The sequence below is a fragment of the Hesperophylax consimilis genome, chromosome 8, assembly GCF_061612785.1.
Source record: "Hesperophylax consimilis isolate HC1 chromosome 8, BYU_Hcon_1.0, whole genome shotgun sequence".
NCBI classification, from domain to species: Eukaryota; Metazoa; Arthropoda; class Insecta; order Trichoptera; family Limnephilidae; genus Hesperophylax; species Hesperophylax consimilis.
The window spans coordinates 29,298,893-29,324,287 of record NC_142843.1 but is presented as its reverse complement, the minus strand read 5'-3'; the positions used below and the strand labels follow the sequence as shown (position 1 = coordinate 29,324,287).

The 25,395-nt window shown below is 34.6% G+C and overlaps 1 protein-coding gene across 2 annotated transcripts in view; it reads left to right on the top strand.

The window, feature by feature from the left end:
- Positions 1 to 25,395, top strand: part of Epac (Exchange protein directly activated by cAMP) — a 524,699-nt gene that overhangs the window by 1,124 nt on the left and 498,180 nt on the right. The gene's annotated exons all lie outside the window — the stretch shown is intronic.

Genomic DNA, 25,395 nt, shown 5'->3' with positions numbered 1-25,395 from the left:
CACGAAACCAGCGAAAATCCTTCATTTTGTGGCAAAATTGTTGTCGTAATTTGTTGCGTGAGATGTTTTGCTAGAAAGAAATGCATTTTTTTGTCAATTGTTACTTTAATTGACATGCCTCCCGTAAGCCATACAAAAGGTGTGTATATATTTTAATATTCATATAGCTGATAAAATTAATTAAGAGAAATTTGCTCCGTGCAGACCAACAAAAGATAAAAAGCGATACTTCTTCCAATCTTTCTACGCACTAATGCACTTTCTTTTTGATGAACCAATATGTTAGATTTTAGTGTTAATTTTAAGGTTTACATGCCCTGTCTAGATAATACTTGGTCGATGCCTATCAGCCATGATTATAAGCTAGTAACACCAACTAAACCTGAAACCATTCTCATGATACTAAATGAATTGAAAATACTTTCTAACTTTACCAACCGCGGTTAAGTCCGTTCTGCCTATTATCAGTTAAATATAAAAGATTTTTCGTATCACCAAAACGAAGAAATCAACGTTGATAATAATTCCTAATTCTATCAGCCATGCTTTAATCATTTACACGGAATTAGCAGTTCTTAAAGCATAAACCCGTATTTGTAAAAGGCTCTAGACATTGAATATGATAATTAACGATGAGTCATACATAATCTAACTGGCTAGTCATAAGATTTATATTAATTTCAACGAATTTAGACGACGTATCAGTAGTATGTGAGAAATAAAAAAAATGTAGCGCAGGTTCATACGAAGTTGGTGTTCACACCGCCCACTTCTTAAACTGGCCCTGATCACGTTTTTTGTAAGATAATAATGTACACAAATCCTTGAGCGTAAACCGAACGTATTGTATTGAGCGTATCAGCACAGTTCGCATAGTATCGCTTAAGTGATGAATCTGTAAGAAAATAATAATCGTTAGTTGCCTGTAACATTTACCACCCACATAGCAATAAACGTAATAACGGAACACATTATATTGTAAAGCATTAAAACAGCTGTGCCTGTGATTATACGCCTGTGTCCTATTGTGTTAAGATTTTATTTATAAACTCTTTTTGAAGACGGACCGATTGTGGTGGAAAGGTAATTATATCACCTAAGTATACATCGGAATTTCATACTAAATTATTGTTGAGGTACATTTTTCTTATAGTTTAGTGGTATAATCCACGATTATTGATTATTTATATCATTAAATATTTATTATGACATTAAAATTCGATTATTATGGAATGAAAATAACTAATTTTTTTTGGAACTTTCTTGAATGTCTGTATATTGAAGTGATTTCAATCATAAATATGTACCAGATAAGTTATATTAAATAGTTGTATTAAATATATTTTCTCCAGATAAGTATCAACATTATTTTATTAGTTAATAATTCTGTATTTGAATTGTTTGTTTTTTTTGTTAAAATTTTTGACAGATGTAGTAATTTTTTAAGTTTACTATAATTCTAAAGGTAAATTTCTGATCGGCAATGATCCTGTAAATGTGTTTTTTGTGAATGCTTTCAACTTGACAAATTCTACAATTATAATATTTCGTGATTTTTCACGGGTCTGCGCTAGTACAATAATAATTATAACTACGATAGCAACCAATCACCTGTAATACTAAAAAGAGGGAAGAGGGGTCATATGACCGATTAGTAGACGAGCTGATAAATGTATCGCATTACCACACAGGCATCGTGGGTTCATTCCCTCTCTAGCTAAGTCCTCCATCACGTCACAAGCAACAGTTAATATGATGGAAGTAGAAGTTTTTCAAAAACTGCCAGGTTATTTGTAACCCGGGAATGTTTGTCCACCTTGAAAAATATTGAATGGAATATAATAACGAAGAAAGTATGTAAATACTTTCTTCGTTATTATATTAGAGTATTTCATGAAGTTAGGCAGCTGGGCCACAAAACTATCTAAAGTTTGCTGATTTCCAGTCTTTCATTATCTTCTACAAGTTGTTAATATAAAAAAGTGCTCTCAAGTCTTTTTTATTATTTCTATAGAAATCATTTGTACGTATCCTCAAAATCTGAAAGAGCGTTGCTTAAATTCTTGTGTTTTTAGCAGAAATCGTTGTGTTGTCTTCCTTGTCGGCGAAGGGATGAACTTCAACCCTTTCACGCAAATCATCATTTGGAAAAGCTTCCCTGTAAGTCTCTGAAGATTTTACAACATCAGTTTCTGTTGAATCATGAAAACCTGTCATGTCACTTCTAAGACTTCATATTTTTATAAATATAAGAGGTCGGAACGTGGATTATTTTCCGTTGTGATTCCAGATGTATTTTTTCATCCAATTTAAAAAAAATCTTTTGCCGTATTGCGTGCTTTAGGTTTTTCAGCTACTGGAAAATTCTGTTTTAATATATGTTTTGGTGTATTATGAATAAATCCTTATAGTGGTTTCGCTAACATCTGCGTGTCGTTCGTATGGTTTCATTTTTACTCAATGTTTATGAACCAGCCAAATAAAAATACTGTGTACGTAATGTTAGAAAAATTTTTTTTAGAAATAATCAAATTTAAAAAAAGTATATCTTTTCTACGCGAGTACCGCACAGTATCCCAATTGCATCCAAACTTTGATTTTTTTCAAACGTCTGGAACCTGTGAGACTATGGCATTACCTGATTGGGGTACATTGTGATTGAAGATATTGGAGAAGGGAATGAGATATGGAAGAGGAAGATGTAAAAGAATCGTTTATTTATTTCGGAAATGTTTGCTTACAGTTTTCCACACAAGTTCTGAAAATTGTGCGCTACCTTAGTACAGTCTAATTTTGTTATTTTGTGTCGCTTTTATTTCATAGACTCCGTCAATTTGATTTTTTATTCCGTCAATTTTATACGCACTGGTGATATCTGTCATGGTATTCATTTACTAGTTACATAATGTTTGGAATTTAGTTGCTCGTGATTCTATCCTCATACGTTCGATGATAAACGCAATTATTGTTAAAAAAAACATTACCATGAGGTAGAAAAGAATGTGTTTTTACTGTTTATTTCATAGAATAGTAAAATAAACACGAAGATTACATTTGGGGTATTATGCCGTGTTGCGCTAACTCCTTCTTTAGCCAACGTTTCGGACAACATTGCAGTGTCCATCATCAGGGCAGATGTGTTAAATAAGCCCTGATGATGGACACTGCAATGCTGTCAGAAATGTTGGCTAAAGAAGGAGTTAGCGCAACACGGCATAATACCCCAAAAACAAATAATAAAAATACTTTTGGCTTGAAAATCTTAAATCATATTTGACGAGGATTACAATTTCAATCTTCCAGTAGGTATTTTTCATATGTTCTATTATTGTCTAACAATTCACACGTATGTGTACAGAAATAATAGTATAACATAACATTTTCTTCTTGTTTATATTCAATTCAGAGTTGTTTAAAACCTCATTTCTCTAGTGTAACGACCCGTTTAAATTGGGCTAGGGACTTTGCGAAATACCGGGGCAGAGTGTGTGGTCGGTGTTATGTGATTATATCTAATGTGGCATAAACAAGGTACCGTTATTATTATTTATCGAGTTTCCTTATCTAAAATCTTACGAAATTAGTAAGTTTCTGGAAACCATGAAAGATTTCATTCAAAATGTGTTACTATATTATTGAAGTGAAACTTCTTTACGCGTGTAATGATCTGCCCTTTCTACTTCAAACTTTTCCTTCTCTTCTTTCTACGATACATTTTTCATTAAAGTCCCGTAGGTAACTTTTCCATAAGGCTTTGGTTATATATATATCCGGGGTAGGAAGGTCCTCTCTGCCGTCTTTTCTTTATTACACACCCCTTCAAGTGTGTACATCCTAGTTTGTCTACGTGACGTACGACCATGAACGTACTCATTTCACGTGACGGTTCAGTATAAAAAGGCTTCACCGAACGTTGTGTTGGGTTTTTGTTTCTCGGTTTAGAAACCTAGTTATTTATGTTTTGTGTGGTATCCCTTGGTTCTTTTGAGATAGAGTGAGTTGAATCCATTACCGCTGTTTTTCAAAACCATTTCATAAACCTTATCTTCTAAGTCGCCTGCTCACCCCCCCCTAGCTACTCGATTCTACCTATCGTAGGGTAATGTGAATATAATAAAGTGTTAGATTTTATATATGTGATATACATACGATAAATTTATGGTGTTAGTTGTCGGCGCCATCCATGTATATATTTTGGGAGGGGAAGGAGAGGAAAGGAAATGAATTTTTTTCAAGTTAAGATTGGCTCCTCCGCTTACCAAACAAAACTGATGGATGATAATTTGAGCAAGGCGATCGATATCTGCGTGTCTGGATATCACAACCGGCCGGGTCTCCCCTTGTTCCAAATCGGCAACCTTCACGCCAGAATAAAGAAAACCAGGTCTCTTCACCAATTTCAGAATTGCCCCAATCTCAAACACCTCCAGGATAAACTACTTTACTGAGTGTAGAAGGGGAAAACCATAACATCCCTTTATCACGAATCTAGTCGCGAAAATGTGACACGCAAGGTCCTAAGTTACGTGCCACCTCCAGAAAACGTTGTAACTCCCACGCCGTCGGGGATTTACATCCCTTTCTAGGTCAATACACATATAACACACGACGATCTTGTCGACATTCTGCCTGCTTATTAACGATAGGTTGTGTGCCTACCCATTCAGCCAATTATCATGTGAGATATATGTAAGGTCTACTCGAAATGCCAAATTTGGGATGAGGACTGTCTGTATTTTAATATTTGGTTCCAGTATTTATTTTATGAGGTTACTAGCATCCTCGTGTATTAGGTATGGGTAACTTCTACTGAATACCTATCCTCTCAGGTAAGGTATAAACGGATAATTGGTTTGATTTTTTGCATTTAATTTAAAGAGGCTGCCTACCTCTCGAAAGATACCTGTTGAGAAAAGTTGTTCGGTTGGTAGTTTTATTTCGGAGATTACCATCTCCCTCTTTCGACTTTAGATTTGTTTTTGTGCATCCCAATTCGTAACTTAGGAAGTCAAATAATAGATGAAAAGTATTAAATTAGAAAGTCAAATAACAGAAGAAAAGTTTTCATTTTGTTCCGTCTGGTCGCATCCGATCGCTTTCAATTTGGGACGGCATACGCTAGCAAAACTTCCCCTTTGACTGACTGTACTCCGCGCCTCTCGGCCTATATATGAAAAGGTCGTTGACTCGTCTCTCGCTCACAGCTGATTGACAATGCGTCTAGCGTGTCCCTTCTTATGGGAAGATTATTTGGGTTGCAGGCGTTGCAAACTCGGTTCCTGTACCTCGGTTGTATCCTATTATTATAAGAGTCCTCTGAAATTTAATAAATAATATAAAAAACTCACCCTGTTAGTCACCTCCAAATCCTCGTGTGAAACTTACCTGGTTACACTATATAGCTAAATCACTTTAATTTTCGACCTCCTCCCTACGCTTATAAAAGGGTAATTAAATATTCCTGTAAATAAAATTGTACCTCCCTAATCTGTTAGGATTCGAACCCACAGTTAATAATCTATTTGATTCTCTGGTTTTCGGTCTCCGTGGATAGAATGCCATCTCGCCAAATCAATAACTTAGCCCGATTTAACACTTCCTGCCTTTAAGTACATTCACTCTATTTTAAAACGCAATCAATATTTTTATTATTTTCATGTTTTTAAGACAAGCAATCTAGTTCGAACTGTATACGAAATCACGTTTAAATCAACACAACTTTATAACACAATCGCGATTGCACAACACCTGGCGCCCCTGAGGTGGGTTTTTACAAAACGGCGCTCTACAAATTATCCAATTATTATTATTGTCATTATTATTAATTGTTTTCCCACTGAGTCGAATCACTTTCACTTCACACAAACACCGGATCAATAATCTTTCACTTTAATTCAATATTCCGCAATATTCTCTAATACCATTTGAATTCAATAATTAACTGCAATTTCAAACAACACTTCTGATTTGTATCCCTTTCTCGGGGCTGTCAATCCACCCAAGTTCCAAACTCGACTGTCCTCCGGTCTCTCCTTTCCCGTGGGAATCTGTTTACTCAAGGCCTGTCTGTCAATAAATCTTCCGTCGTTGTTTAAACAAAAAATTTTTAGAGCACGTTATTTTATTATTTATCGTTTATTTTTGTGGATGTCCAAAACATCACACGCGCGTCATGCAATTTCGAGGACCGGAGTAAAACCGACTCATGACCGAAACGAAAATGCGGGTACCCCCACCACCGATTAAAGTTCATTTGATCTAGTCAAAGTTTTGAAGTAACATATAAATGCTTCTTAGCTCATCCCGACAACTGGCGTTGGTGGTGTAATGGTCAGCATAGTTGCCTTCCAAGCAGTTGATCCGAGTTCGATTCTCGGCCATCGCACATTATTTTTTTGTTTTTAACGCCTTTTTCATTCAATATCTTATTTTTTAGTAGGTCAGAACATTTTTTAAAAGAAAATAATATTGCAAAATAATAAAAACACTTATCTCACTGTGATAAAACATTACTCCGCTAGAGCGCGCTTTGCGTTATTGTGTTGGATTAAAATTATTATCTAATCCGTATATTATGATAATTGTATTACATTTATTTAATTAATTTATTTATTTTGATAATATGTAATAATTTACAGAAAAAAAAATTAAAACTATCTCCCTCTGATAAAATATCCGTTCGCTAGAGCGCACTACGCGATCTTGTGTGGGATTCTATTTCTGTACATTGTACATTATTTTTAAAAATATATTATATTTTGGGTGTGATGTAGGTAACATTATAAAACATAACAAGCTCTCATATTTTCAGAACCTACATAATATAATCAATTTATGCGGCTTTGCTTACAGTTGGTGCTCAGCGTGGTTGGCTTTCAATCAGTTAAGCGAGGTTCGATTCTCGGCTGTGGCATTTTTGAAGTGAAACCTTGTTGAGGTGGGGGAGCCGCTCACGAACGTTCTCTCTCTTCTCTTCTTTCCTCTCTCTCAGACACCAGCGAACTGCGCCACGCCAAGCATCAGCTGAAACTAGAAGTTTCACTTCTGTCTTGCGTAGGCTTGACACACCCACTTTTTTTATTTATTATATAGGGTAGCTTAAATAAAAATCAGTGGGTTGTTGGAGTGATTTGTTTTTTATTGTCTTAATTAATTTAATAAGTAATATTTTTTTACATACGTCGATTTCATAGTGAAAATATATTTCTATGTTTGCATTTTCAAAGCCCGCCAAAACGATAGAAATCTGACGAGGTACGTGTGAAGTCAGATGTACCTTGGTTTTGTTAGTTAAAAGTAAGGTGAATCCTCGGGTCGGTATGAAATCAATGAATGTAACAATACTAAGTGTCACAGTCAACACGTAAATTTTTGCTCCACACAAATTAATAATTATATTAAAATTAAGAGCTTAAAGTAGTGTTTTTCACCCACGAGTACTTTACCATAATCAAAAATTAACATTGTGTACCAACAGTTGCAGCTGCCTAACCGGTAATTCTTTATTATTAATTAAAATTTCAACTGTCACTGGATTCCATTAGACACACACATACAAAGCCGATTAGAAGGAAGAATACTAATACAATCAAAGTTTCGAAGAGTACAAGTGAAACGCCCACCCACTTCTCGTCATAGACAACGCATGAACAGGGTTGTCACTGCATCTTATATAAATTATTAATATACAAAATCCAATTGCAAGATGAGTACCACTGATGCACTATCATATATCAACAAGGCTAAGGAGGAAATTAGTGCTTTATATAGTAATATTACTGATCCGGCACTTAAACTAACTAAAGATCAGATGACTAAATTACTAAACAAACTTTCCAACCTCTCTGGCACCATGCTGGATGTTGGTGTCAAAGTTGGAATCCTCGAGGGACAGGTTAAGTCATATGAACACATGGTCTCCTCAAAATTGATAGAATCAACCTCACAACATGAATCTTCATATTTACCAAATTTAACAATGTGCGAAGCTGCTGACGAGCTCGAGGAGAGGAAAAAACGTTCGAAAAACATTATCATTTTCAACTTTCCTGAAAGCTTGGCCTGCTCTCAAATTGACAAAATTACAGATGACACGACAAAAATATCAAATACACTAACGGCCATAAACTCAACCATCACCAAGGCCAACATCACAACCTTTCGTCTGGGGATAAAAAAAACGGACAAACCCAGACCTCTAAAAGTGATGCTTGACAATCCCACCCAAGCCATTGATATTTTGCGAAAAAAAAATAGCATAACAGAGTACCCTGGCATTAAAATTTATTCCGACCAAACTCCAGCCCAAAGAAATTATCTCGCCAATTTACGATTAACCCTAGACCAAAGAACCCGAGACGGTGAAATAGGTCTCACAATCAAATATAAGAACAATAAACCTGTTATTGTAAATACAAAAAACTCCCCACGAAACTAACATTTTACTACCAAAATGTTAGAGGTTTGCGTACCAAGCTCAACACCCTAAGGTGTAATATTCCAACGATAAATAACGATGTGTACTGCCTAACAGAAACCTGGCTTCATGAAAATATATCTTCCCCTGAATTAGGCTTCACCAACTACGATGTTTACCGGCTGGATCGTGAAAATATTATTGGCGGCGGGGTTTTAATATCGATCAGAAAGATGTTCCATTCAAAACTATTAAAACTAAAAAATAAAAACATTGAACAAATAGCTATATTAGTGAAACTCAAAGCAACAAAAATAATAATTGTGTGTGTGTATATCCCCCCCCCAAGTTAGTGCTGATGTGTATTGTAAACATTGTGATGAAATTGAATCTTTGAAATTGAAATATCCTGATGCAAAATTAATAATTTTTGGGGATTTTAATCTCCCAAATGTAAACTGGGTACAACCCACCGAGTCTTCAAATCCCATTTCTGCTAAAGCCCAATTAATCATTGATATCATCAACTTTCTCAACCTTAAACAATTAAATCATGTTAAAAATATAAATGACAGAATTCTTGACCTTGTCATATCAAACATAAATAATAGTAATGTCAGCGAATCGCGTGAATCAATAGTATCCATTGACTCTCATCATCCCCCTTTACAAGCGACCATTTATTTGGCACCCATTGAACTCCTTAGTCCCCAACCTCCCGTTCACGAACTAAACTACAAGAAAGCCGATTATAATCAAGTGCGGTTATATCTTTCTTCGCTCAATTGGTCCCGCATTTTTATGTCTACAAACGTAGAAGAAGCAACAAATGTGTTCAACTCAAACCTTTATGATACTATTGAAAATTGCATACCAACTTCTATTGTAAAACGTAACGACTGTTACCCAAAATGGGTTAGTACTGAACTAAAAAAACTCATTCAATGTAAAAAAATTGCCCACATTAACTTTAAATCCGATAACTCCACTGACTGCTATAAAATTTTTTCTGTTTTACGAAATAAATGTAAAAGTCTATCTAAAAAATGCTATTCAGATTATATTACAGATGTAGAGCAGACTATCAAGTCAAATCCAAAACATTTTTGTGAATTATGTGAATTCTCTTAAAGACAACAACGGCTGTCCTCGATCAATGTATTCAGGGCGAAAACATGCTGACAGTGATCAAGAAATAGTTGACCTCTTTGCTGATCATTTCTCAAGTGTTTATGAACAGAAAAATGATAATGTAACTATACCTGAATTTAAATACACCAATGTAACTGACATATCAACATGCCACATTTCTCTGGATGATGTTAATACAAAGATCAGATCTCTAGATTGTAAGAAGGGGTCAGGTTCTGACAAAATTCCACCGGTATTCATAAAGGAATGCGCTCAGTTTATAGCAGCTCCACTTCAACACATATTCAATCTGTCACTTCAAACTGGAATATATCCTGATCCTTGGAAACTTAATCACTTGACACCTGTATTTAAATCAGGTGATAAAAATTGTGTTTTAAATTATAGACCAATTTGCATACTGTCTACCACCCCGAAAATGTTTGAAAGTATTGTCTTAGATAAAATTGCTGTTAAGTTTAGGCATATTATTACTCCAGAACAGCATGGTTTTGTGACCGGTCGGTCTACCACAACCAATCTTCTATTGTATGAACACTATATCTGTGAAGCTTTCACGTCTCGTGCACAAGTAGATTCAATATATACTGACTTTTCAAAAGCCTTTGATAAGTTAAATATTAATATCCTTCTCGCGAAACTGCAAGCCCTTGGTATACATGGATCATTCCTAAAATGGTTGAATAGTTACCTCTGTAACCGCGAACTGATGGTAAAATTAAATAATAAAGTCTCATATAAATTTAAAGTAACATCTGGAGTTCCTCAAGGCTCTCATCTGGGCCCACTTCTCTTCGTATTGTTTATAAATGATTTATCTTTATGTTTCGAAAATGTCAAATTCATTCTATTTGCAGATGACCTAAAGCTTTTTAAGATTATAAAATGTTTAAATGATGCACTTATCCTTCAGCATAATATAGATAGACTTGCTAGCTGGTGTGAAATAAACAAATTATTCCTAAACGTAAAAAAGTGTTTCCACATGTGTTTTTACCGTTCACGGACTCCAATAACCATATCGTATTCAATTAACAATAATGAAATTGCATTAGTACCATTTATCAAAGACCTTGGTGTTATTTTTGACAGAAAACTTACCTTTGATCGTCACTGTGAAACAATTTCCAATAAGGCCATGCAAATTCTAGGTTTTGTAATGCGTAACACAAGGACTTTTCAAAACATTGAGTCAATTAAATTACTCTACTGCTCTCTTGTGAGATCGCACCTAGAATATGCATCTCCTGTATGGTCTCCGATTTATACCTGTAACTTACACCGCTTGGAGAAAGTACAAAGAAAATTTCTTCGATACGTTCAATTCAAATTGAGACAGCCTGTAATTGATATCTGCTATAATACATTAATGTCTGGTCTAAATCTACCACTTCTTTCTACCCGGCGAACTATTAATGACATTCTTATACTTTTTAAATTACTAAACAATCTCATAGACTGCCCTCAAATGTTAAGTGTTATAAATTTTCGTGTCCCTGTTAAATCAACTCGACTCCACCATCTTTTCCACAGTGACAATCATAGCACTAACTATTTGTATCATTCACCGTTGGCGCGTTTTCACCGCACTGCCAACACGTATACAGACCTTTTTGATATTTTCAAAACCTCACCGTCTTGCATCAAGGCAAAAATACTTGGTTATGAATGTAATTGATATGTTTGTGAAATGTTAAATGTCTGTTTGTACTGCATCATACTGACTGTTGTGTTCTTCTTTATGTGTAACATATATATGGTGTTCTATACATATACATTCCACATATATACATATATGTGAAATGTATATGTATAGCATCAATAAAAACTGCTTGTGGATGTATTATTTTAATCAAAAATGCTATTTCTAATTGTCAAGTCTCTGACAGCCCTGAACTGTGTACTTATAATCCCATGTTTCACATTACTGTAAAAGCCTTTAATGGCGTTTAATAAATAAATAAATAAATAAATAAATAAATATGAATCCAAATTTACTTATTAATATTTAGGCAAGATTTCAAAATAACATGAATTCTTTTGAAATCATTTGTGTACTGCAATGGTAACGCGTGTGCGAGTCTGCACAGCGCAACTTAGCACAAAATTGTCCGCATTCCTAATGCGCGCAACCACCCAACCCGGCCACCGTGAGGTAGCGATGTAAGTTCTGTCAGAACCTGCCGACCAATAACAGAGCGTTTGAATCTCTTATGGTTTGATTAATTCTAGGTATTAATATATCCAATAAAACTTCTATATTCAGAATCATCGTTTGTTGATCTATATGAATATATTTTTTTAAAGCCATAATATTTTTCACTCAAGTTCTCTTTTGAAGACGTCCGGTACATCCACAGAGGACAAATGCCGGGCGGAACAATTTGACGCGTCAAGAGGAAATGAATTTGACTTGTTAACACAATAGTGTATATGAAGCGATGCATAAACGTGAGTGAAGCAAGTAGTATGTGCAAAACCAATTGTAGTATTTTTATCCATCATCTTAACCATTTACGGTTTCAAAAAATGAAATTTTAATTTTCGGGTATGAAATCCAAGAAAAAAATCACTATACGCCATCGAGACACAGGAAACGACTGTCCAAAGTGCCAAAGTGTGATTATGAATTTCCGCAGAAATGGTTTCTTTATATATTTCGGTGAAAAAATATACTTAAAACCTAAATATTGTTTAGCAACAGTGCAAGTATTTCACATATTCAAGTAGGTACTGGATTCTCTTAGAAATCTAGAACAAACAAAAAATATTGCCTGCAAACAAAAATACGTGGGTCATAATATCTATGTTTTGTTTGTACGGCATTATCTCCAAGATAGGAGATGACTCGTTTTAAATAAACCCGACTTAATGAAGAATTCATTTTCTGTATTACAATCACATTTTGTTAGGGACATATAACTAAGCGAAACAATTAAATACATTGATTAAATTTTAGGGTATTATGCTGTGTTGCGCTATCTCAGCTTGCAGCGTCCATCATCAGGGCATATGTGTAATCTACACATTACATCTGACACACATCTTGTCTGACGCTATCCGAAACGACAAGACGGAAATACTAAAGAAGGACGTAGCGCAACGCGTCATAATACCCCAACAATAAATAACGATAATACTTTTGACCTCGAAATCTGTATCGATATCCATAATTTTTGTATTTACTTGAATATCCCCAACGATGTATTATATGTACAGGAAACAAGAAGAATCACCTCCAATAAGTCTAACTTGACCTCCAATACACGCAACGCTTTGACATTGAAACACCCTGATTTACCGAATCCGTTCCCCGCACTCTGCTGCGCGCGTAATAGTAGTGGAACACATTACAACGAGATATTATTAGTATGCAATAGCGTTTCTATGACTATCCCGTTATTTTTTCACTGGTCTAAGAATGTTTACTAATCGTGCGTTAATCTTAAGCAGAACCACAAACAATTGGAATCCATTTTTTGCTTGCCCTTATTACTACTTCTTTTCAATCCAACCAGTTCCACTTCTCTTGAATGAGCATGGAATTTGTTTCACTTGCTAGTTCTATGTCTGCCTGACACGTCTCCGACTTATTCTTCTACTTACTTCCGCTTTATATATTTGTTTTCTTGACACTCCTTTATTTGTTCATTCGATGTAGCGGATGTACAGTAATGTATACTGAACACACATGCGTATAAGAATAATCAACAGGCTAGAAAACCATTCAATTAACGAGTGAATATTTGATCAACTGACATTTTAGATTCGTCGATGCTGTTTAAAGACAAGCGCGGATCAGTAAAGTTTTAATTATTAATTGTGATGTATGGTAATAAAGTTGAGTATTTAAGCGATAGATGGCGTTAATTATAAAGCTTACTCCAGAGTCCGACAGATGTCGCTAGAGTGTAAAGTTACTTGTGAGATGAGATTGACAGGGAACAAGCTTCTCGAACCAGAGAATTACCAACCCTCGGGTAATGAACAGTGTAGCTAAATCCAGACCTATTATTTTTACGTAATTAACCACAATTATAAGTAGAACCTGTTACGTTTTACAAAGAGTTAAACACTTAAATTTGCAAAGTAAGGCAGATATAATTAATTGACTAGCTGACGTGTATCCGGCGTTACTAGAGGTTATCCTCGGAATATAGACATATACGATTCAACACTTTTCTGTAGGCCTTTTTAAGATATACAATTTCGTAGTACATTATTTTGATGTATAAGCTTCCGAAAATATAATTTTACGACTTTTTAAACATATAATGGATTATATATAATCCTTCCGGAAGAAATTTTCTAAATGACAGTGAAAACCCTATCAAAATCCATTTCGCAGTTTAGAAGAACTAAGCGCACAGATAAACAGATGCGGATAGCGACTTTGTTTTATTCTATTTAGAGATCGTGTTTTAAAAGTTTTGCATATCTATATCATAATATCAGGTAAATAAGGAATATCTAACTGCTAGCTAATGAACTGGTTAATTAAATTAATGTTCAATCACGATGCGGTCGCGCTAAATTAGCAATATTTAAATTAATAATTGTTGATATAGCGTAATGTTAGGAACGAACGTTTTCGTATTTAAAATAACTTGTGTATTTTGAATAACGTACGTATTTTAGATAATACGCGTACGTAGGTATTTATTTGATCAACAAAAACCTTTTAAAGTGAGAGAAGCAAAATTAATTCCCACCAATACGAAAATAAATCCAATCTCTTTGAATTGAAAAATTTACCTCCATATCTGTAAATTTCTTTGGAAAATTAGACTTACCTTCATTAATTTAATTAACTTTTGACTGCCTTCTTAGTCGAGAGGTAACCCACGGAATAAACGGAAGGTCACGAACAGTTGGGACTTTTATGCGGTATGCACATAAAAAAATGAATCGTTCCAATATTATTTTCTTTGCAATTAAGAACATTATTCATGTCTGAATCGAGTTATTTTAAACATTGCCCAACATTCCCATTCCACAACACATGCATATATTTTTGATTCTCGGCAATAAATATATATTTTTTTGTTCCTTTACGTTATCAGGTTTAACAACATTCAAATATAAATCCATATTACATGAGTTTTGATGTAAAAATATAATATTACTGATGGTATTGATGATATACATGATTTAAAAGTTTTACATAATTTTGAATGTTTTTAGGTACACTTAAAAAAACCCTTCATAACTATTCTACATGTTATATGCCCCTGTTGGGCCTATTTGTATACATGTGACATTAACATCAGGTATTCAAAGCCAGTACTTACCTAAAATATTTATGTATCACAAAATGAGTTAAATAAACGTTCAGTTAATATGAAAAATATTAAAACAAAATATTGGAATTTTTTTCTCTAACTCGGCTTTTTTATGTAAAATGTCGTCTCGAGAGGACCGTAATATAACGTTTTATTCGTAAACGTATAAAATTCTCCCTAAGCCACAACGTTATCATTGCGCCTTTTATTTTATTCCACGTTTGCTCGATCTGGGATTAATGTTTTCCAATATTTATTTCGGTGGCTTGAAGAGCCGAGACTTAATACGTTGTACGTTGTACGTTACACGCTCACTTGCATAATTTATCGAACGGCGGAGGACAATTTACGTTAATGAATTACATACAATAATGTTTCCGAAACAATGCTTTTATAAAAAATTAAGAATAACGTGGTTTCATTTTAGTGAAATCACTGAAGAGTTCAATAGTTTTGATTATTTTTTAGAATGAAGCAACAAACGATTTAAGTGAAAAATAAGTTATTCTTCACTGAGCCAATAACCCCAAGAAATAAATTTCAAAGTTCTTATTGAAGTTCTATAGCGGGCCAGATGTTTCACAATATTTGGTTGAGACTTTCACTGAACTTAAACTTTAACTTCGAAATTTGATACATTTTTAAAGACCACGAAATGACCCGTCCTAAGTGTATTTCGCATTGTTTTTGTCATTTGTCATGGAACCTCTTTATAGTCCTCTCATCAATTATGATCTTAACCAAGATAGTTTTCCAGCCATGCCAGCTAGGCGTCATTAATAAAAAAATACAACATTTTGACTATAAATAAAAAAAATCACACCGTTCCTATACCTAATCACAAATCGTTTAATTATAAACTACATAGGCTTTATTTATAAAATAATCGTTTTAAGCAAGTTGGTTTTATAATTCATATTTATGATGGCTGATTGCATTTTAATTCTAAAGAATTATTAATAACTTCGTTTGTTTATTGAGAGGCCGCTACCCTAATGCGAAACTAATACCCTGTCGACCTAAAATCAATATTGAACATCACTGAGATTAATAAAATCTACCCAGTGAAATACGATTTGATTTATTTAATAAAATTATTTTATGAACATTATTAACGAAGTAGAGTCGGGCGAGGTAAATAACCGCTTAACGAACCCATTCGATAATATAACTTCAAAATATAAGTTCGACTATAAATCGAAAGTTATTTAGTGGAGATTTTTTCCTGCTGATTTTTGCTATTGGTGTCGTTTATGCGTGAAAATAAAAGTATACATATGAAACCTTATATGGTAAAGTTAAATATTCAAAACTGAATATATTTTTAGAGCTTTCAGCTGGTGAAATTGTCAGTAGGTTAATTGAAAATGATTCTGTTCTAAATCATACAATATATACCTATTTCTCTTGTTGAAGATAAAATTGTCAGGAAGAAAACATGGTCAGGATCCGGTTAGTCAATAAATTAATATCAATGGATTACTTTGGGCGTTCTTCAAATATTGCGCTCGGTGCTAATGTCTCAGTTGCCCCACCCTTATTACGGATCTGATATTAAGCAGTCAGACCCCCGAGCTATCGCGTTGAAAGCTTATTTTTGTATAATTGTGAAATCTATTTTTTAATCTGCTAAAGTTTGCCTTTGAATGGGATTAACAGAACATTTGATATGTACCACACATTCCGGCTTGGAGTCTGTTATCTCGATAGGATATTCCTCGGTGTGCTTTCTAGAGGCGGGTGAAGTATTTTATTGTTAGAGAAAAACTCGTTTTCTTTAACCACTTTAATGGGAAACAACTACTTACATATTTATATTTAATCTTACTTTAAAATGTTGATGGCTTAACTGCTAAGATCGATGTTATATCTGTTAAAACCATTATTTAGATAATAATTGAAGTTCAAATTTGGATTTCGGTCGAAGTTTTATTTTTACTGTAAATATTGAAATATTATGAAGTTATATGTGAGATTTGTAACATTCATATTTGCTAAGAATTGGTGATACATTGTGTGCGCTCTTAATCAACGATGTACTCGTATGATATTCTGTATTTTTGTAAAAATAATGCAGATGAAAATCCAGACGCGCGATTTTTGCTCAATAAAATAAATCAAACGTCCTAGATTATGTAATTTAAGTAGAACAGAATAGAGATGGGATTTGGAGAGCCAAATCCAAACCTTCGTTGTTATTTTTTATTTACTCTTCAACCTCAAAACATTCCCCTTGAATGGGGTTGTCATAGTCTCACTGATTTCACATTAAAATGGTATTTTTTTCATCAGATTTCAGCGCTCTATCGATATAAGGTGAATAAATCTAGATCTTGTACTAGTATAAGACAATACAAGAGTAATGTTGGCAGGGGTAAGTTATTTTATTGCTCCCTCAGTGCCGGGACTGTTGGGCAACCCCCGGAAGGTAACACCGCTATTAATTATTCTACTTAGTTTTACAGATATAGCCATGAAACATGTCTAGAGGAAAAAAATAGTTACTGCGTCTCATTCACCTTTCTACAATAATATAAGAATTTACAAACAGCGTAGGTACTGCTTCTTTTATCATTATTTGAGCTATTTAGTGATTAAATCACCTCAAGGGTGAATTTAGCTACAAAAACGTCCTTTCATTAAATCAGTTCGTATCTGAGTGGTCAAATGCGAAGTGTTCCCACCCTACCGCGTAAGTTCAATTATTCTGCTCGGCTTAGAGTTAGAGGTGGTAGAGGAGTTTTTAAAATTAATATAGGAGGTTATTCGTAAATGAATGTCTGTATTTATTTTAAAACGTTTTTATTTTTACTAACCATTCCAGTTATACATACACCCTAGGGCCTAGGCTATATTCGCCACACGTGACAGGTCATTCCTTGGATGTTATGAAGAAAACGATGTTTCAACGGAGTTCTCAGCGGCAGGACCATAAGTGATGTTAACGCAATATCTAAAATTCTATTATAAGTAGGGAATCGAGGAGATCGCACCAGACATGCCGTAATAGTGTCGTCATCAGACCAAGAAGCGACGTCAGAATCCATCACCTCAACAATAAAGGATACTATCAAGCCAGCCGACCTCAGAGTGGGTGTCAGTGGTATGTCAAAGGCCAAAAATAACAAGGTCATAATTACCTGCCCTAAAAAGTCAGATGCACAGAAGATCCTAACAGCAATTCCAGGGCTGACCAATGGTAACTTGGTTGCTCATGAGGGCAAACGTCTTAGACCTAATGTTATATTGAAGGGGATCGAAAAAGAAACACAAGATTCCGAAATATTAGACATGATCTTGCAACAAAATGACACTATCTACGAAGCCACTGGAAATGATAAGGAAGCTATTAAAATTCTAAGATTCACAAACAACAGGAAAAATGATAGGCTACGAAATGTTATTCTGATCGTCAAAAAAGAAGTACATTCAGCTATGTTAAAACAAGAAAGAATAAATATAGGTTTCCAACGAGTCCGAGTCGAAGACAGCTGCCCAATCATGCAGTGCTATAAATGCATGGGATACGGTCACTCCGCCGCGAGATGTACTGAATCAAAAGATCGTTGTCTACACTGTGCTGGTGAACACAAATCATCTGACTGCACAAAAAAGGAACAAAAAGAAGAATTCCGTTGCTGGAACTGCTTTAAAATGGCCAAAGGCAAAATTGAGGCACCAAAATACAGATCAAACGATAGGGACTGCCCCTACCGTGCCATAATGATGTCACGCACAATGGAGAGAGTTGACTATGGCTAACTCAACTGTAACTACAGCATCTGGGACCCAGGCCAGTATAAATGAATACAAATATGAGAAAATTGAAGACTATAAACCAATAAAAAATAGCCTTCGAATAATGTATCTTAACGCGAGAAGTATCAGAAATAAAATTGACGAGATTGAAGAAACTTTAAAGAGCATCAAACCCACTGTACACATACTTGCAATATCCGAAACCTGGCTGGAAGATGGTGAGGAGTGCTTCTTCAACATCGACGGCTACCAAAGTACATTTGCGTCTCGCACCAATGAAAGAGGAGGAGGGGTGATTCTCTACACACACCATTCACTAAATGCTACAACTATCGAAAAACATTGTAGTGAAAATTCTTTCTTAGGAATTAATATCCGTAATAGAAATTTTAAACCGTTAAATATTTATGTTATATACAGAAAGCCTACCTCAAACATTAACGAATTCTTAATGTATCTTGAATCTATTTTAAATAACTGTAGAAATGATACCCTTATCTTTGGTGACTTCAACATTGACATTCTTCAAAAAAATAATACATCTCTTAAGTACATCAACACGCTAGACTCATACAACTGTTTCATATGTAACACATCCTATCCTACACGAGTAACAGATACCTCTACTTCTCTAATAGACCATATCATCTCAAACAGACAAAATATTTCCTCAACTACTGCAAATATAGATGCCTACCTAAGTGATCATAACATTTTGATATTAGATTACCAAAACAGCTTGAAACATCACACTAATAATAGAATACATTCTTTTTCAAACAACACCAAAACCGATAAAAACATGTTAAAAACATATTTAGAATCCCACAACTTTCCACACGAAACCACCAGTAATGCCAATGAAAACTATAATAATTTTAATGAATACATCAAAACAGCAATAAAATCATCCCAACATAAATCTGAGTTACGCATAGGAGACCAACGGAGGGGTAATACTCCATGGTTTGATGCAAAATTAAATGCACTTATCAAACAGCGCAACAATGCGTTTAAACTCTGGAAAAAAAATCAGCAAAGTGATATATTCACAGCACTGAGAAATAAAACAAGAAATCAAGTTACCAACTATAGAAGATATGCTAAAACCAAATACTACACGACTATATTTAAAGAAAACCTGCGTAATCCGCGACAGACATGGAAAATAATAAATGCAATTCTAACAAATAGCTCGACACCCCAGAAAGATGAAATTGAATGTCTTCTCATTAAGAATGAAGAAATAACATGCCCAACACAGATAGCTTCAACTTTTAACAACTTCTTTATATCAGTTGGGGAAAACTTAGCAGCCACAATTGCATCATATCCAGATGATTCTATCACAATAAACACGGATCAAAAAGCAATCCAGTCCTTATACATGGCCAAAACAAATAAAACAGAAGTTCTCAGTATCATTTCTCAACTAAAGTCTAATGCATCTCCAGGTTTAGATGGAATTACACCAGTGTACCTGAACTTTTGCAAAGATATATTAGCTGACCACCTTGTTTTTCTTATTAATCAATCCCTGGATAGTGGAATCTTCCCAGATCAACTAAAGATAGCAAAAATAATTCCGATTTACAAAGATGATTGCAAAAAAAATCCTTCTAATTATCGTCCTATATCCATCCTATCTGTCGTCTCTAAAGTTTTTGAAAAGGTTATTAAGCTTAGGCTCACTAAATATCTCTTATCAAACAATTTACTCGCATCCCAACAGTATGGATTCAGAAACCAATCTAACACAAAATGTGCTGCCTTCGATTTTGTATACGCCCTCCAAAAGCATATAGACCAGGGTAAGCATGCTGCAGGCTTATTTATAGATTTAAAAAAGGCATTCGATACGGTTGACCATGGGATACTACTAAAGAAGCTAGAACACCTAGGCATAGTAGGCACTCCCCTGAAGTTATTGTGTAGCTACCTCTCTAACCGACACTGTCAGACCTTTGTTGGAAAAGGGACAAGCAGCATGGGAACGATAAAATGTGGCGTGCCTCAGGGCTCCGTACTTGGACCATTGCTATTTTTAATATACATAAATGATATTGCTAAATGGGGACTTAAGGGTACAATACAACTCTATGCAGATGACACAGTGATTCTTTATCACAATAATGATTTAAACGAACTTGAAAAGGAAATGGAAAGGGATATAGCTTGCCTGGCAAACTGGCTGCGATTAAACAAACTTAGCCTAAACATAAAAAAACACATTACATACTGTTTGGAAATAAAAAAAATGTAAGTCATAATATAAGTCTTGATAATAACCGCCTTGAAAGGGTTGATGTTACAAAATATCTTGGCATTTTCATTGATTCACAACTCACATGGAATCACCAATTTAAACATGTTCTATCCAAAATTACTCCTATAACTGGTGTTTTATATAGACTTCGCGGGTTACTTCCTCCCTCTCTATTAAAATCGATTTACCATGCTATGATTCACTCGCATCTAATATATCTCGCCGGAATCTGGGGATTTGCTACAAAAAAAATGATTTCAGAAGTCCAAGTCGTCCAAAATAGAGCCCTGCGAAATATTTTCAGTCTACCTTGGGACACACATGTCAAAGACATCTACAGAAACACCCAAATACTTCCTTTTAATACCATTCCCACTTTTGAAATAACGAAAACTATATTACAAGTAATTCAACACTCGGCACATTCCAACACTACACTCTATTACAATTGCGACGTACACCAACACAACACAAGAAATCACAACAAACTTCATATACCAAAAATCAAATCAACAAAATATGGACTAAGATCCCTAGAATACATAGCTCACACAAAATATAATCAACTACCCAACGAGATCAAATGTGCAAGTCAATGTAAAAAGACCCAAACTAACATGCTCAAACTTCAACTTATTAATGACTATCTGAAATAATAATGTTGTGTATGTCCCATCATATGTCCATTTAATACATACAACTATATGTTTCATGTAATGCGTATCATTCCCGCAATGAGTTTATTAACTCCTGGGAGTACAATGCTTTATATAATATACTATATTCTGTATTGTATACTTTTAATAAATAAAAAAAAAAAAAAAAAAAAATAATGAAACCGCGCATTTAAACTTAAGGAAGCTTTTCGAATTCTTTAATCGTTTTGTATTCTATTATCCGTTCACCCAAACCACCCCCCGATTAGGAATTTATTCACGAACTGTGGTTAGTATGGGGCGGTCGTTAAAATTCTTGAGAGGAATTTTAGGCTCCCTTCATACCAGAGGTTCCCAAACTTTTTTCCCGTAGACCAATTGCCGATTTTGCCGTAGACCCCTGCCTGCCGAATATTGAATTTTCCTAAACCTATTAATGTCAATTGTGATTATCATTTATTTTCCCGTAAGAAGATTCCGAGCCCTGAACTATATATTACCCATGTATTTACACCATGGACCTAAAAATCCCTGGACGGAGCAATTCGAGAACAATTTATGAGGGGGAAGATGTGTGGAAAATGCCAAAGCATGCTTAATTTTTGAAATGACGTATCCTATTTCTTGTCTCATCCAATACTCCAAAATATCATAAGCCATTACAACTGCATTAACAATAAAAAATAAGTATTAATAGTTCATTATGCACCACTTTACATACAGATCAGTTCAAAAGTTAGTCAATTTAGCTGCCAGGCAATTTCCCCTAACCCTAGATTTGACTTCAATGCCCAGGGCTTTTTAGGTCCATGCTTTACATTGTGCAGACATGGGGCCCTTGTGAGCAGGATGAGCAACAGGTATTTCTGTCTGCGGCCAGAACTGCTCCTCAAGTTCTTCGTTTGTGATTATTCCGATAAGTTCATCTTGTTACATGATATTCGAGTATTCAACGATCTATTTCTATAGTAAAAACGACCTCAAACCTAGTTTAGGAGTATGTGTTAAGTAGATTCAAATGTTGAACGTATACCAAAATGTCACTACCCTGGACGTTTGTCAGTCAGGGAACTGGGAAATTATGCGCCTTCCAATGTGCAACGTTTGGTTTCAATATATTAATTCTGACAAGAAAAGGTAAGTAGAATCTATTAATATATCTCAATAAAATTTTAACTTAGTTATTATTATAATTATTAGTATTATGTAAACCGTGTTATCTGTGTTAGGTGTATTATTGTGCCATTTAAGAAACGCCTGAATGTTGATGATCATTGACTTAAGGTCCACCCGCGTACCCCCATTTAAATTTTGTGAAAAATCTTTTTTTTTCTCTATGACAGCTGAAATCGAACCCAGGGGGTCCATATATACCACTTTGAGAACGTCTGCTTTATACGAAACGAAAAATTTACACATACTCGTAAATTCGATTATTCAAATATTTGTTTATTATTTTGGATATACCTACTCGTAATATCTAGTTATGAATATTCAGTAGATGTGGTGGGGCTTCATGAACACTAGAGATGAGGTTCATTTAATATTTATTACAAACTCATGGAACAAATTGGAATTATTTTATCACGAAAAGCAAACTTTTTGTAATGTTTTTTTAAAATGATTTTATAAAGGTTTTCTTTTCAACCTCAAGACCCTCACCTTTCGGAGATTAACCATTATCCGAGCATTTTTCACTCAGATAATTGTAGCCCCGCATAACTCAGCGAAACTGCACTCACACAAGTCCCGTATGTACGGCTAATAGCTACAAAATTAGAGACGCTATTACGTACTGATATCTTCTTTAATCATCTTCCACTATTATAAAGCGATAGGCGGTGCGCGTGGACCGGATTCGGTAGTTTTTCAGAGCGTTGGAGGTCACTTGGAATTCTAAAAGGGAACTTATTTTGTTAGTTTCATAGCTCAAAGAAATATAAAATATCAATAATGTTTTATTTTATTTTATTTTGTTTATTGCAGAAACAAACAGTACATAATTACATAGATGACAATAGTTACAAAATTATAAAAGTTAGTACAATAATTGGTACCAATGACATGTCGCTGACATATATGCATATGAGGTATATTATACATTTTACGGTTAAGTTACATTTTTAAGTTAAGTTAAATTAGTGTGCTGGGGAAGGAGAGAGGTGTGTGTGAGTGTTTGTGCGTGTGTGTACGTGTGCATGTGTGTCTGTGTGTGGTTGTATGTGTTATGTGGGCGAATTCAGTGTGCTAAAAAAGTTTTTCTTAAATAGAGGGAGATAATCAAAAAATATATCGGTATTTGTGCTTGTTTGAATTGAGTTGAATGTTTGAAGGATGCGAGAAATAGGGGAATTGGCTGCAGCGTTTGTATTATTACTAGCTGTGTAAAAAAGGTTGGTGTGTCGAGTTCTTTTAGATGGGGTGTTAAAATTTATTTGGGATAGAAGTTCTGAGCAGTCTATTTTGTTTTTACTTTTGCTTTAGTTTATTAGGGAAATAAACACTTATTGCACAAACCAGTGACGTTGTCATAGTATTCATACTATATACAGAAAAACATAAATAGTATATAAATCTATAAGTATGATTTTTGTTATTTGTTTTTGGGGTGTTATGCCGTGTTGGGCTAACTCCTTCTTTAGCCAACGTTTCGGACAACGTTACAGTGTCCATCATCAAGGCAGATGTGTGCACACATTGGCTAAACGTTGGCTAAAGAAGGAGTTAGCGCAACACGGCGTAACATCCCAAAAACAAATAACAAAAACTCTATAAGTTATTTTTCTTCCATCTCACCTTAAATTATAAATAGGATAAGCCTGTATGATTTGAGATTTTCACGGCCAAAAGTAGAAACACATCTGCCCTGATGATGGACACTGCAATGCTGTCCGAAACGTTGGCTAAAGAAGGAGTTAGCGCAACACGGCATAACACCCCAAAAACAAATAACAAAAAAAGGATAAGCCTGTATTTACAATATGTATAAAATAATGTCGGTAAATTTAAATACCACTTTTAAAAGTTTATTTAAAAACATGCCGGTATCCTTTGTTTTACAATAAATTGCCTGTTTGTAATACCAATGTATCTGAATTGGAAATGAAAATTCTGCCATAAATTCTAATAGATTTATTTGTTCGTAAATAATACAATACTCGAGTACCCGACCTATCCCCTTTCATAATATTTTTTTAAATATAAAATTTTCCACGCTTCTCATGGAAATTCGCAGACGAACAGGGTATCGATTCTCCAATCCAGGCCGCTCGCAATCGCCGTCGAATGTAGATACATTGGTCGACGTTCTTATTCTTAAGTCTCGTCGAAGGTGCATACATACATACGCCAAAAGTCAAAGTCATTCCACATTCCATAGATTCATTACACTGGGTCAAACCACTCGTTGTTCGAGTGGAATGACCAGGAGGCATAATACACGCTTTCTAGAAACTAGCAGTATAAGCGGCAAACTGGTAGATCTGCGTCACATTTGAAGTCGATTTTGGTGACATAACTTTTTTGGTTTGAATTTTCGTTTTCAGCCCATCAATCAATAACAAAAGATAATATTATTTTCAACGCTTCGACCAATAAACGTGATGCCTATTGGTCGAAGAATGTAGAAAATACGTATTATTTCTATCTCGGCTTTTAAAAATTTCACTGTCGGAACTGTACGCTATAATGGAGGGTCTAGCCAGCAGTAGATTTAAAATATTCTTAGTTTATTCGCTGTCTTCTAAAATACCAATCTTTAAAGTGATTTTCCTAAAAACACCCGCTGTATAAATTTTCTTTTAATTTTTTATTCGATTCCACCACAAACCTTTTAATGAGACGTAGTGTTTTAAATACATTTAT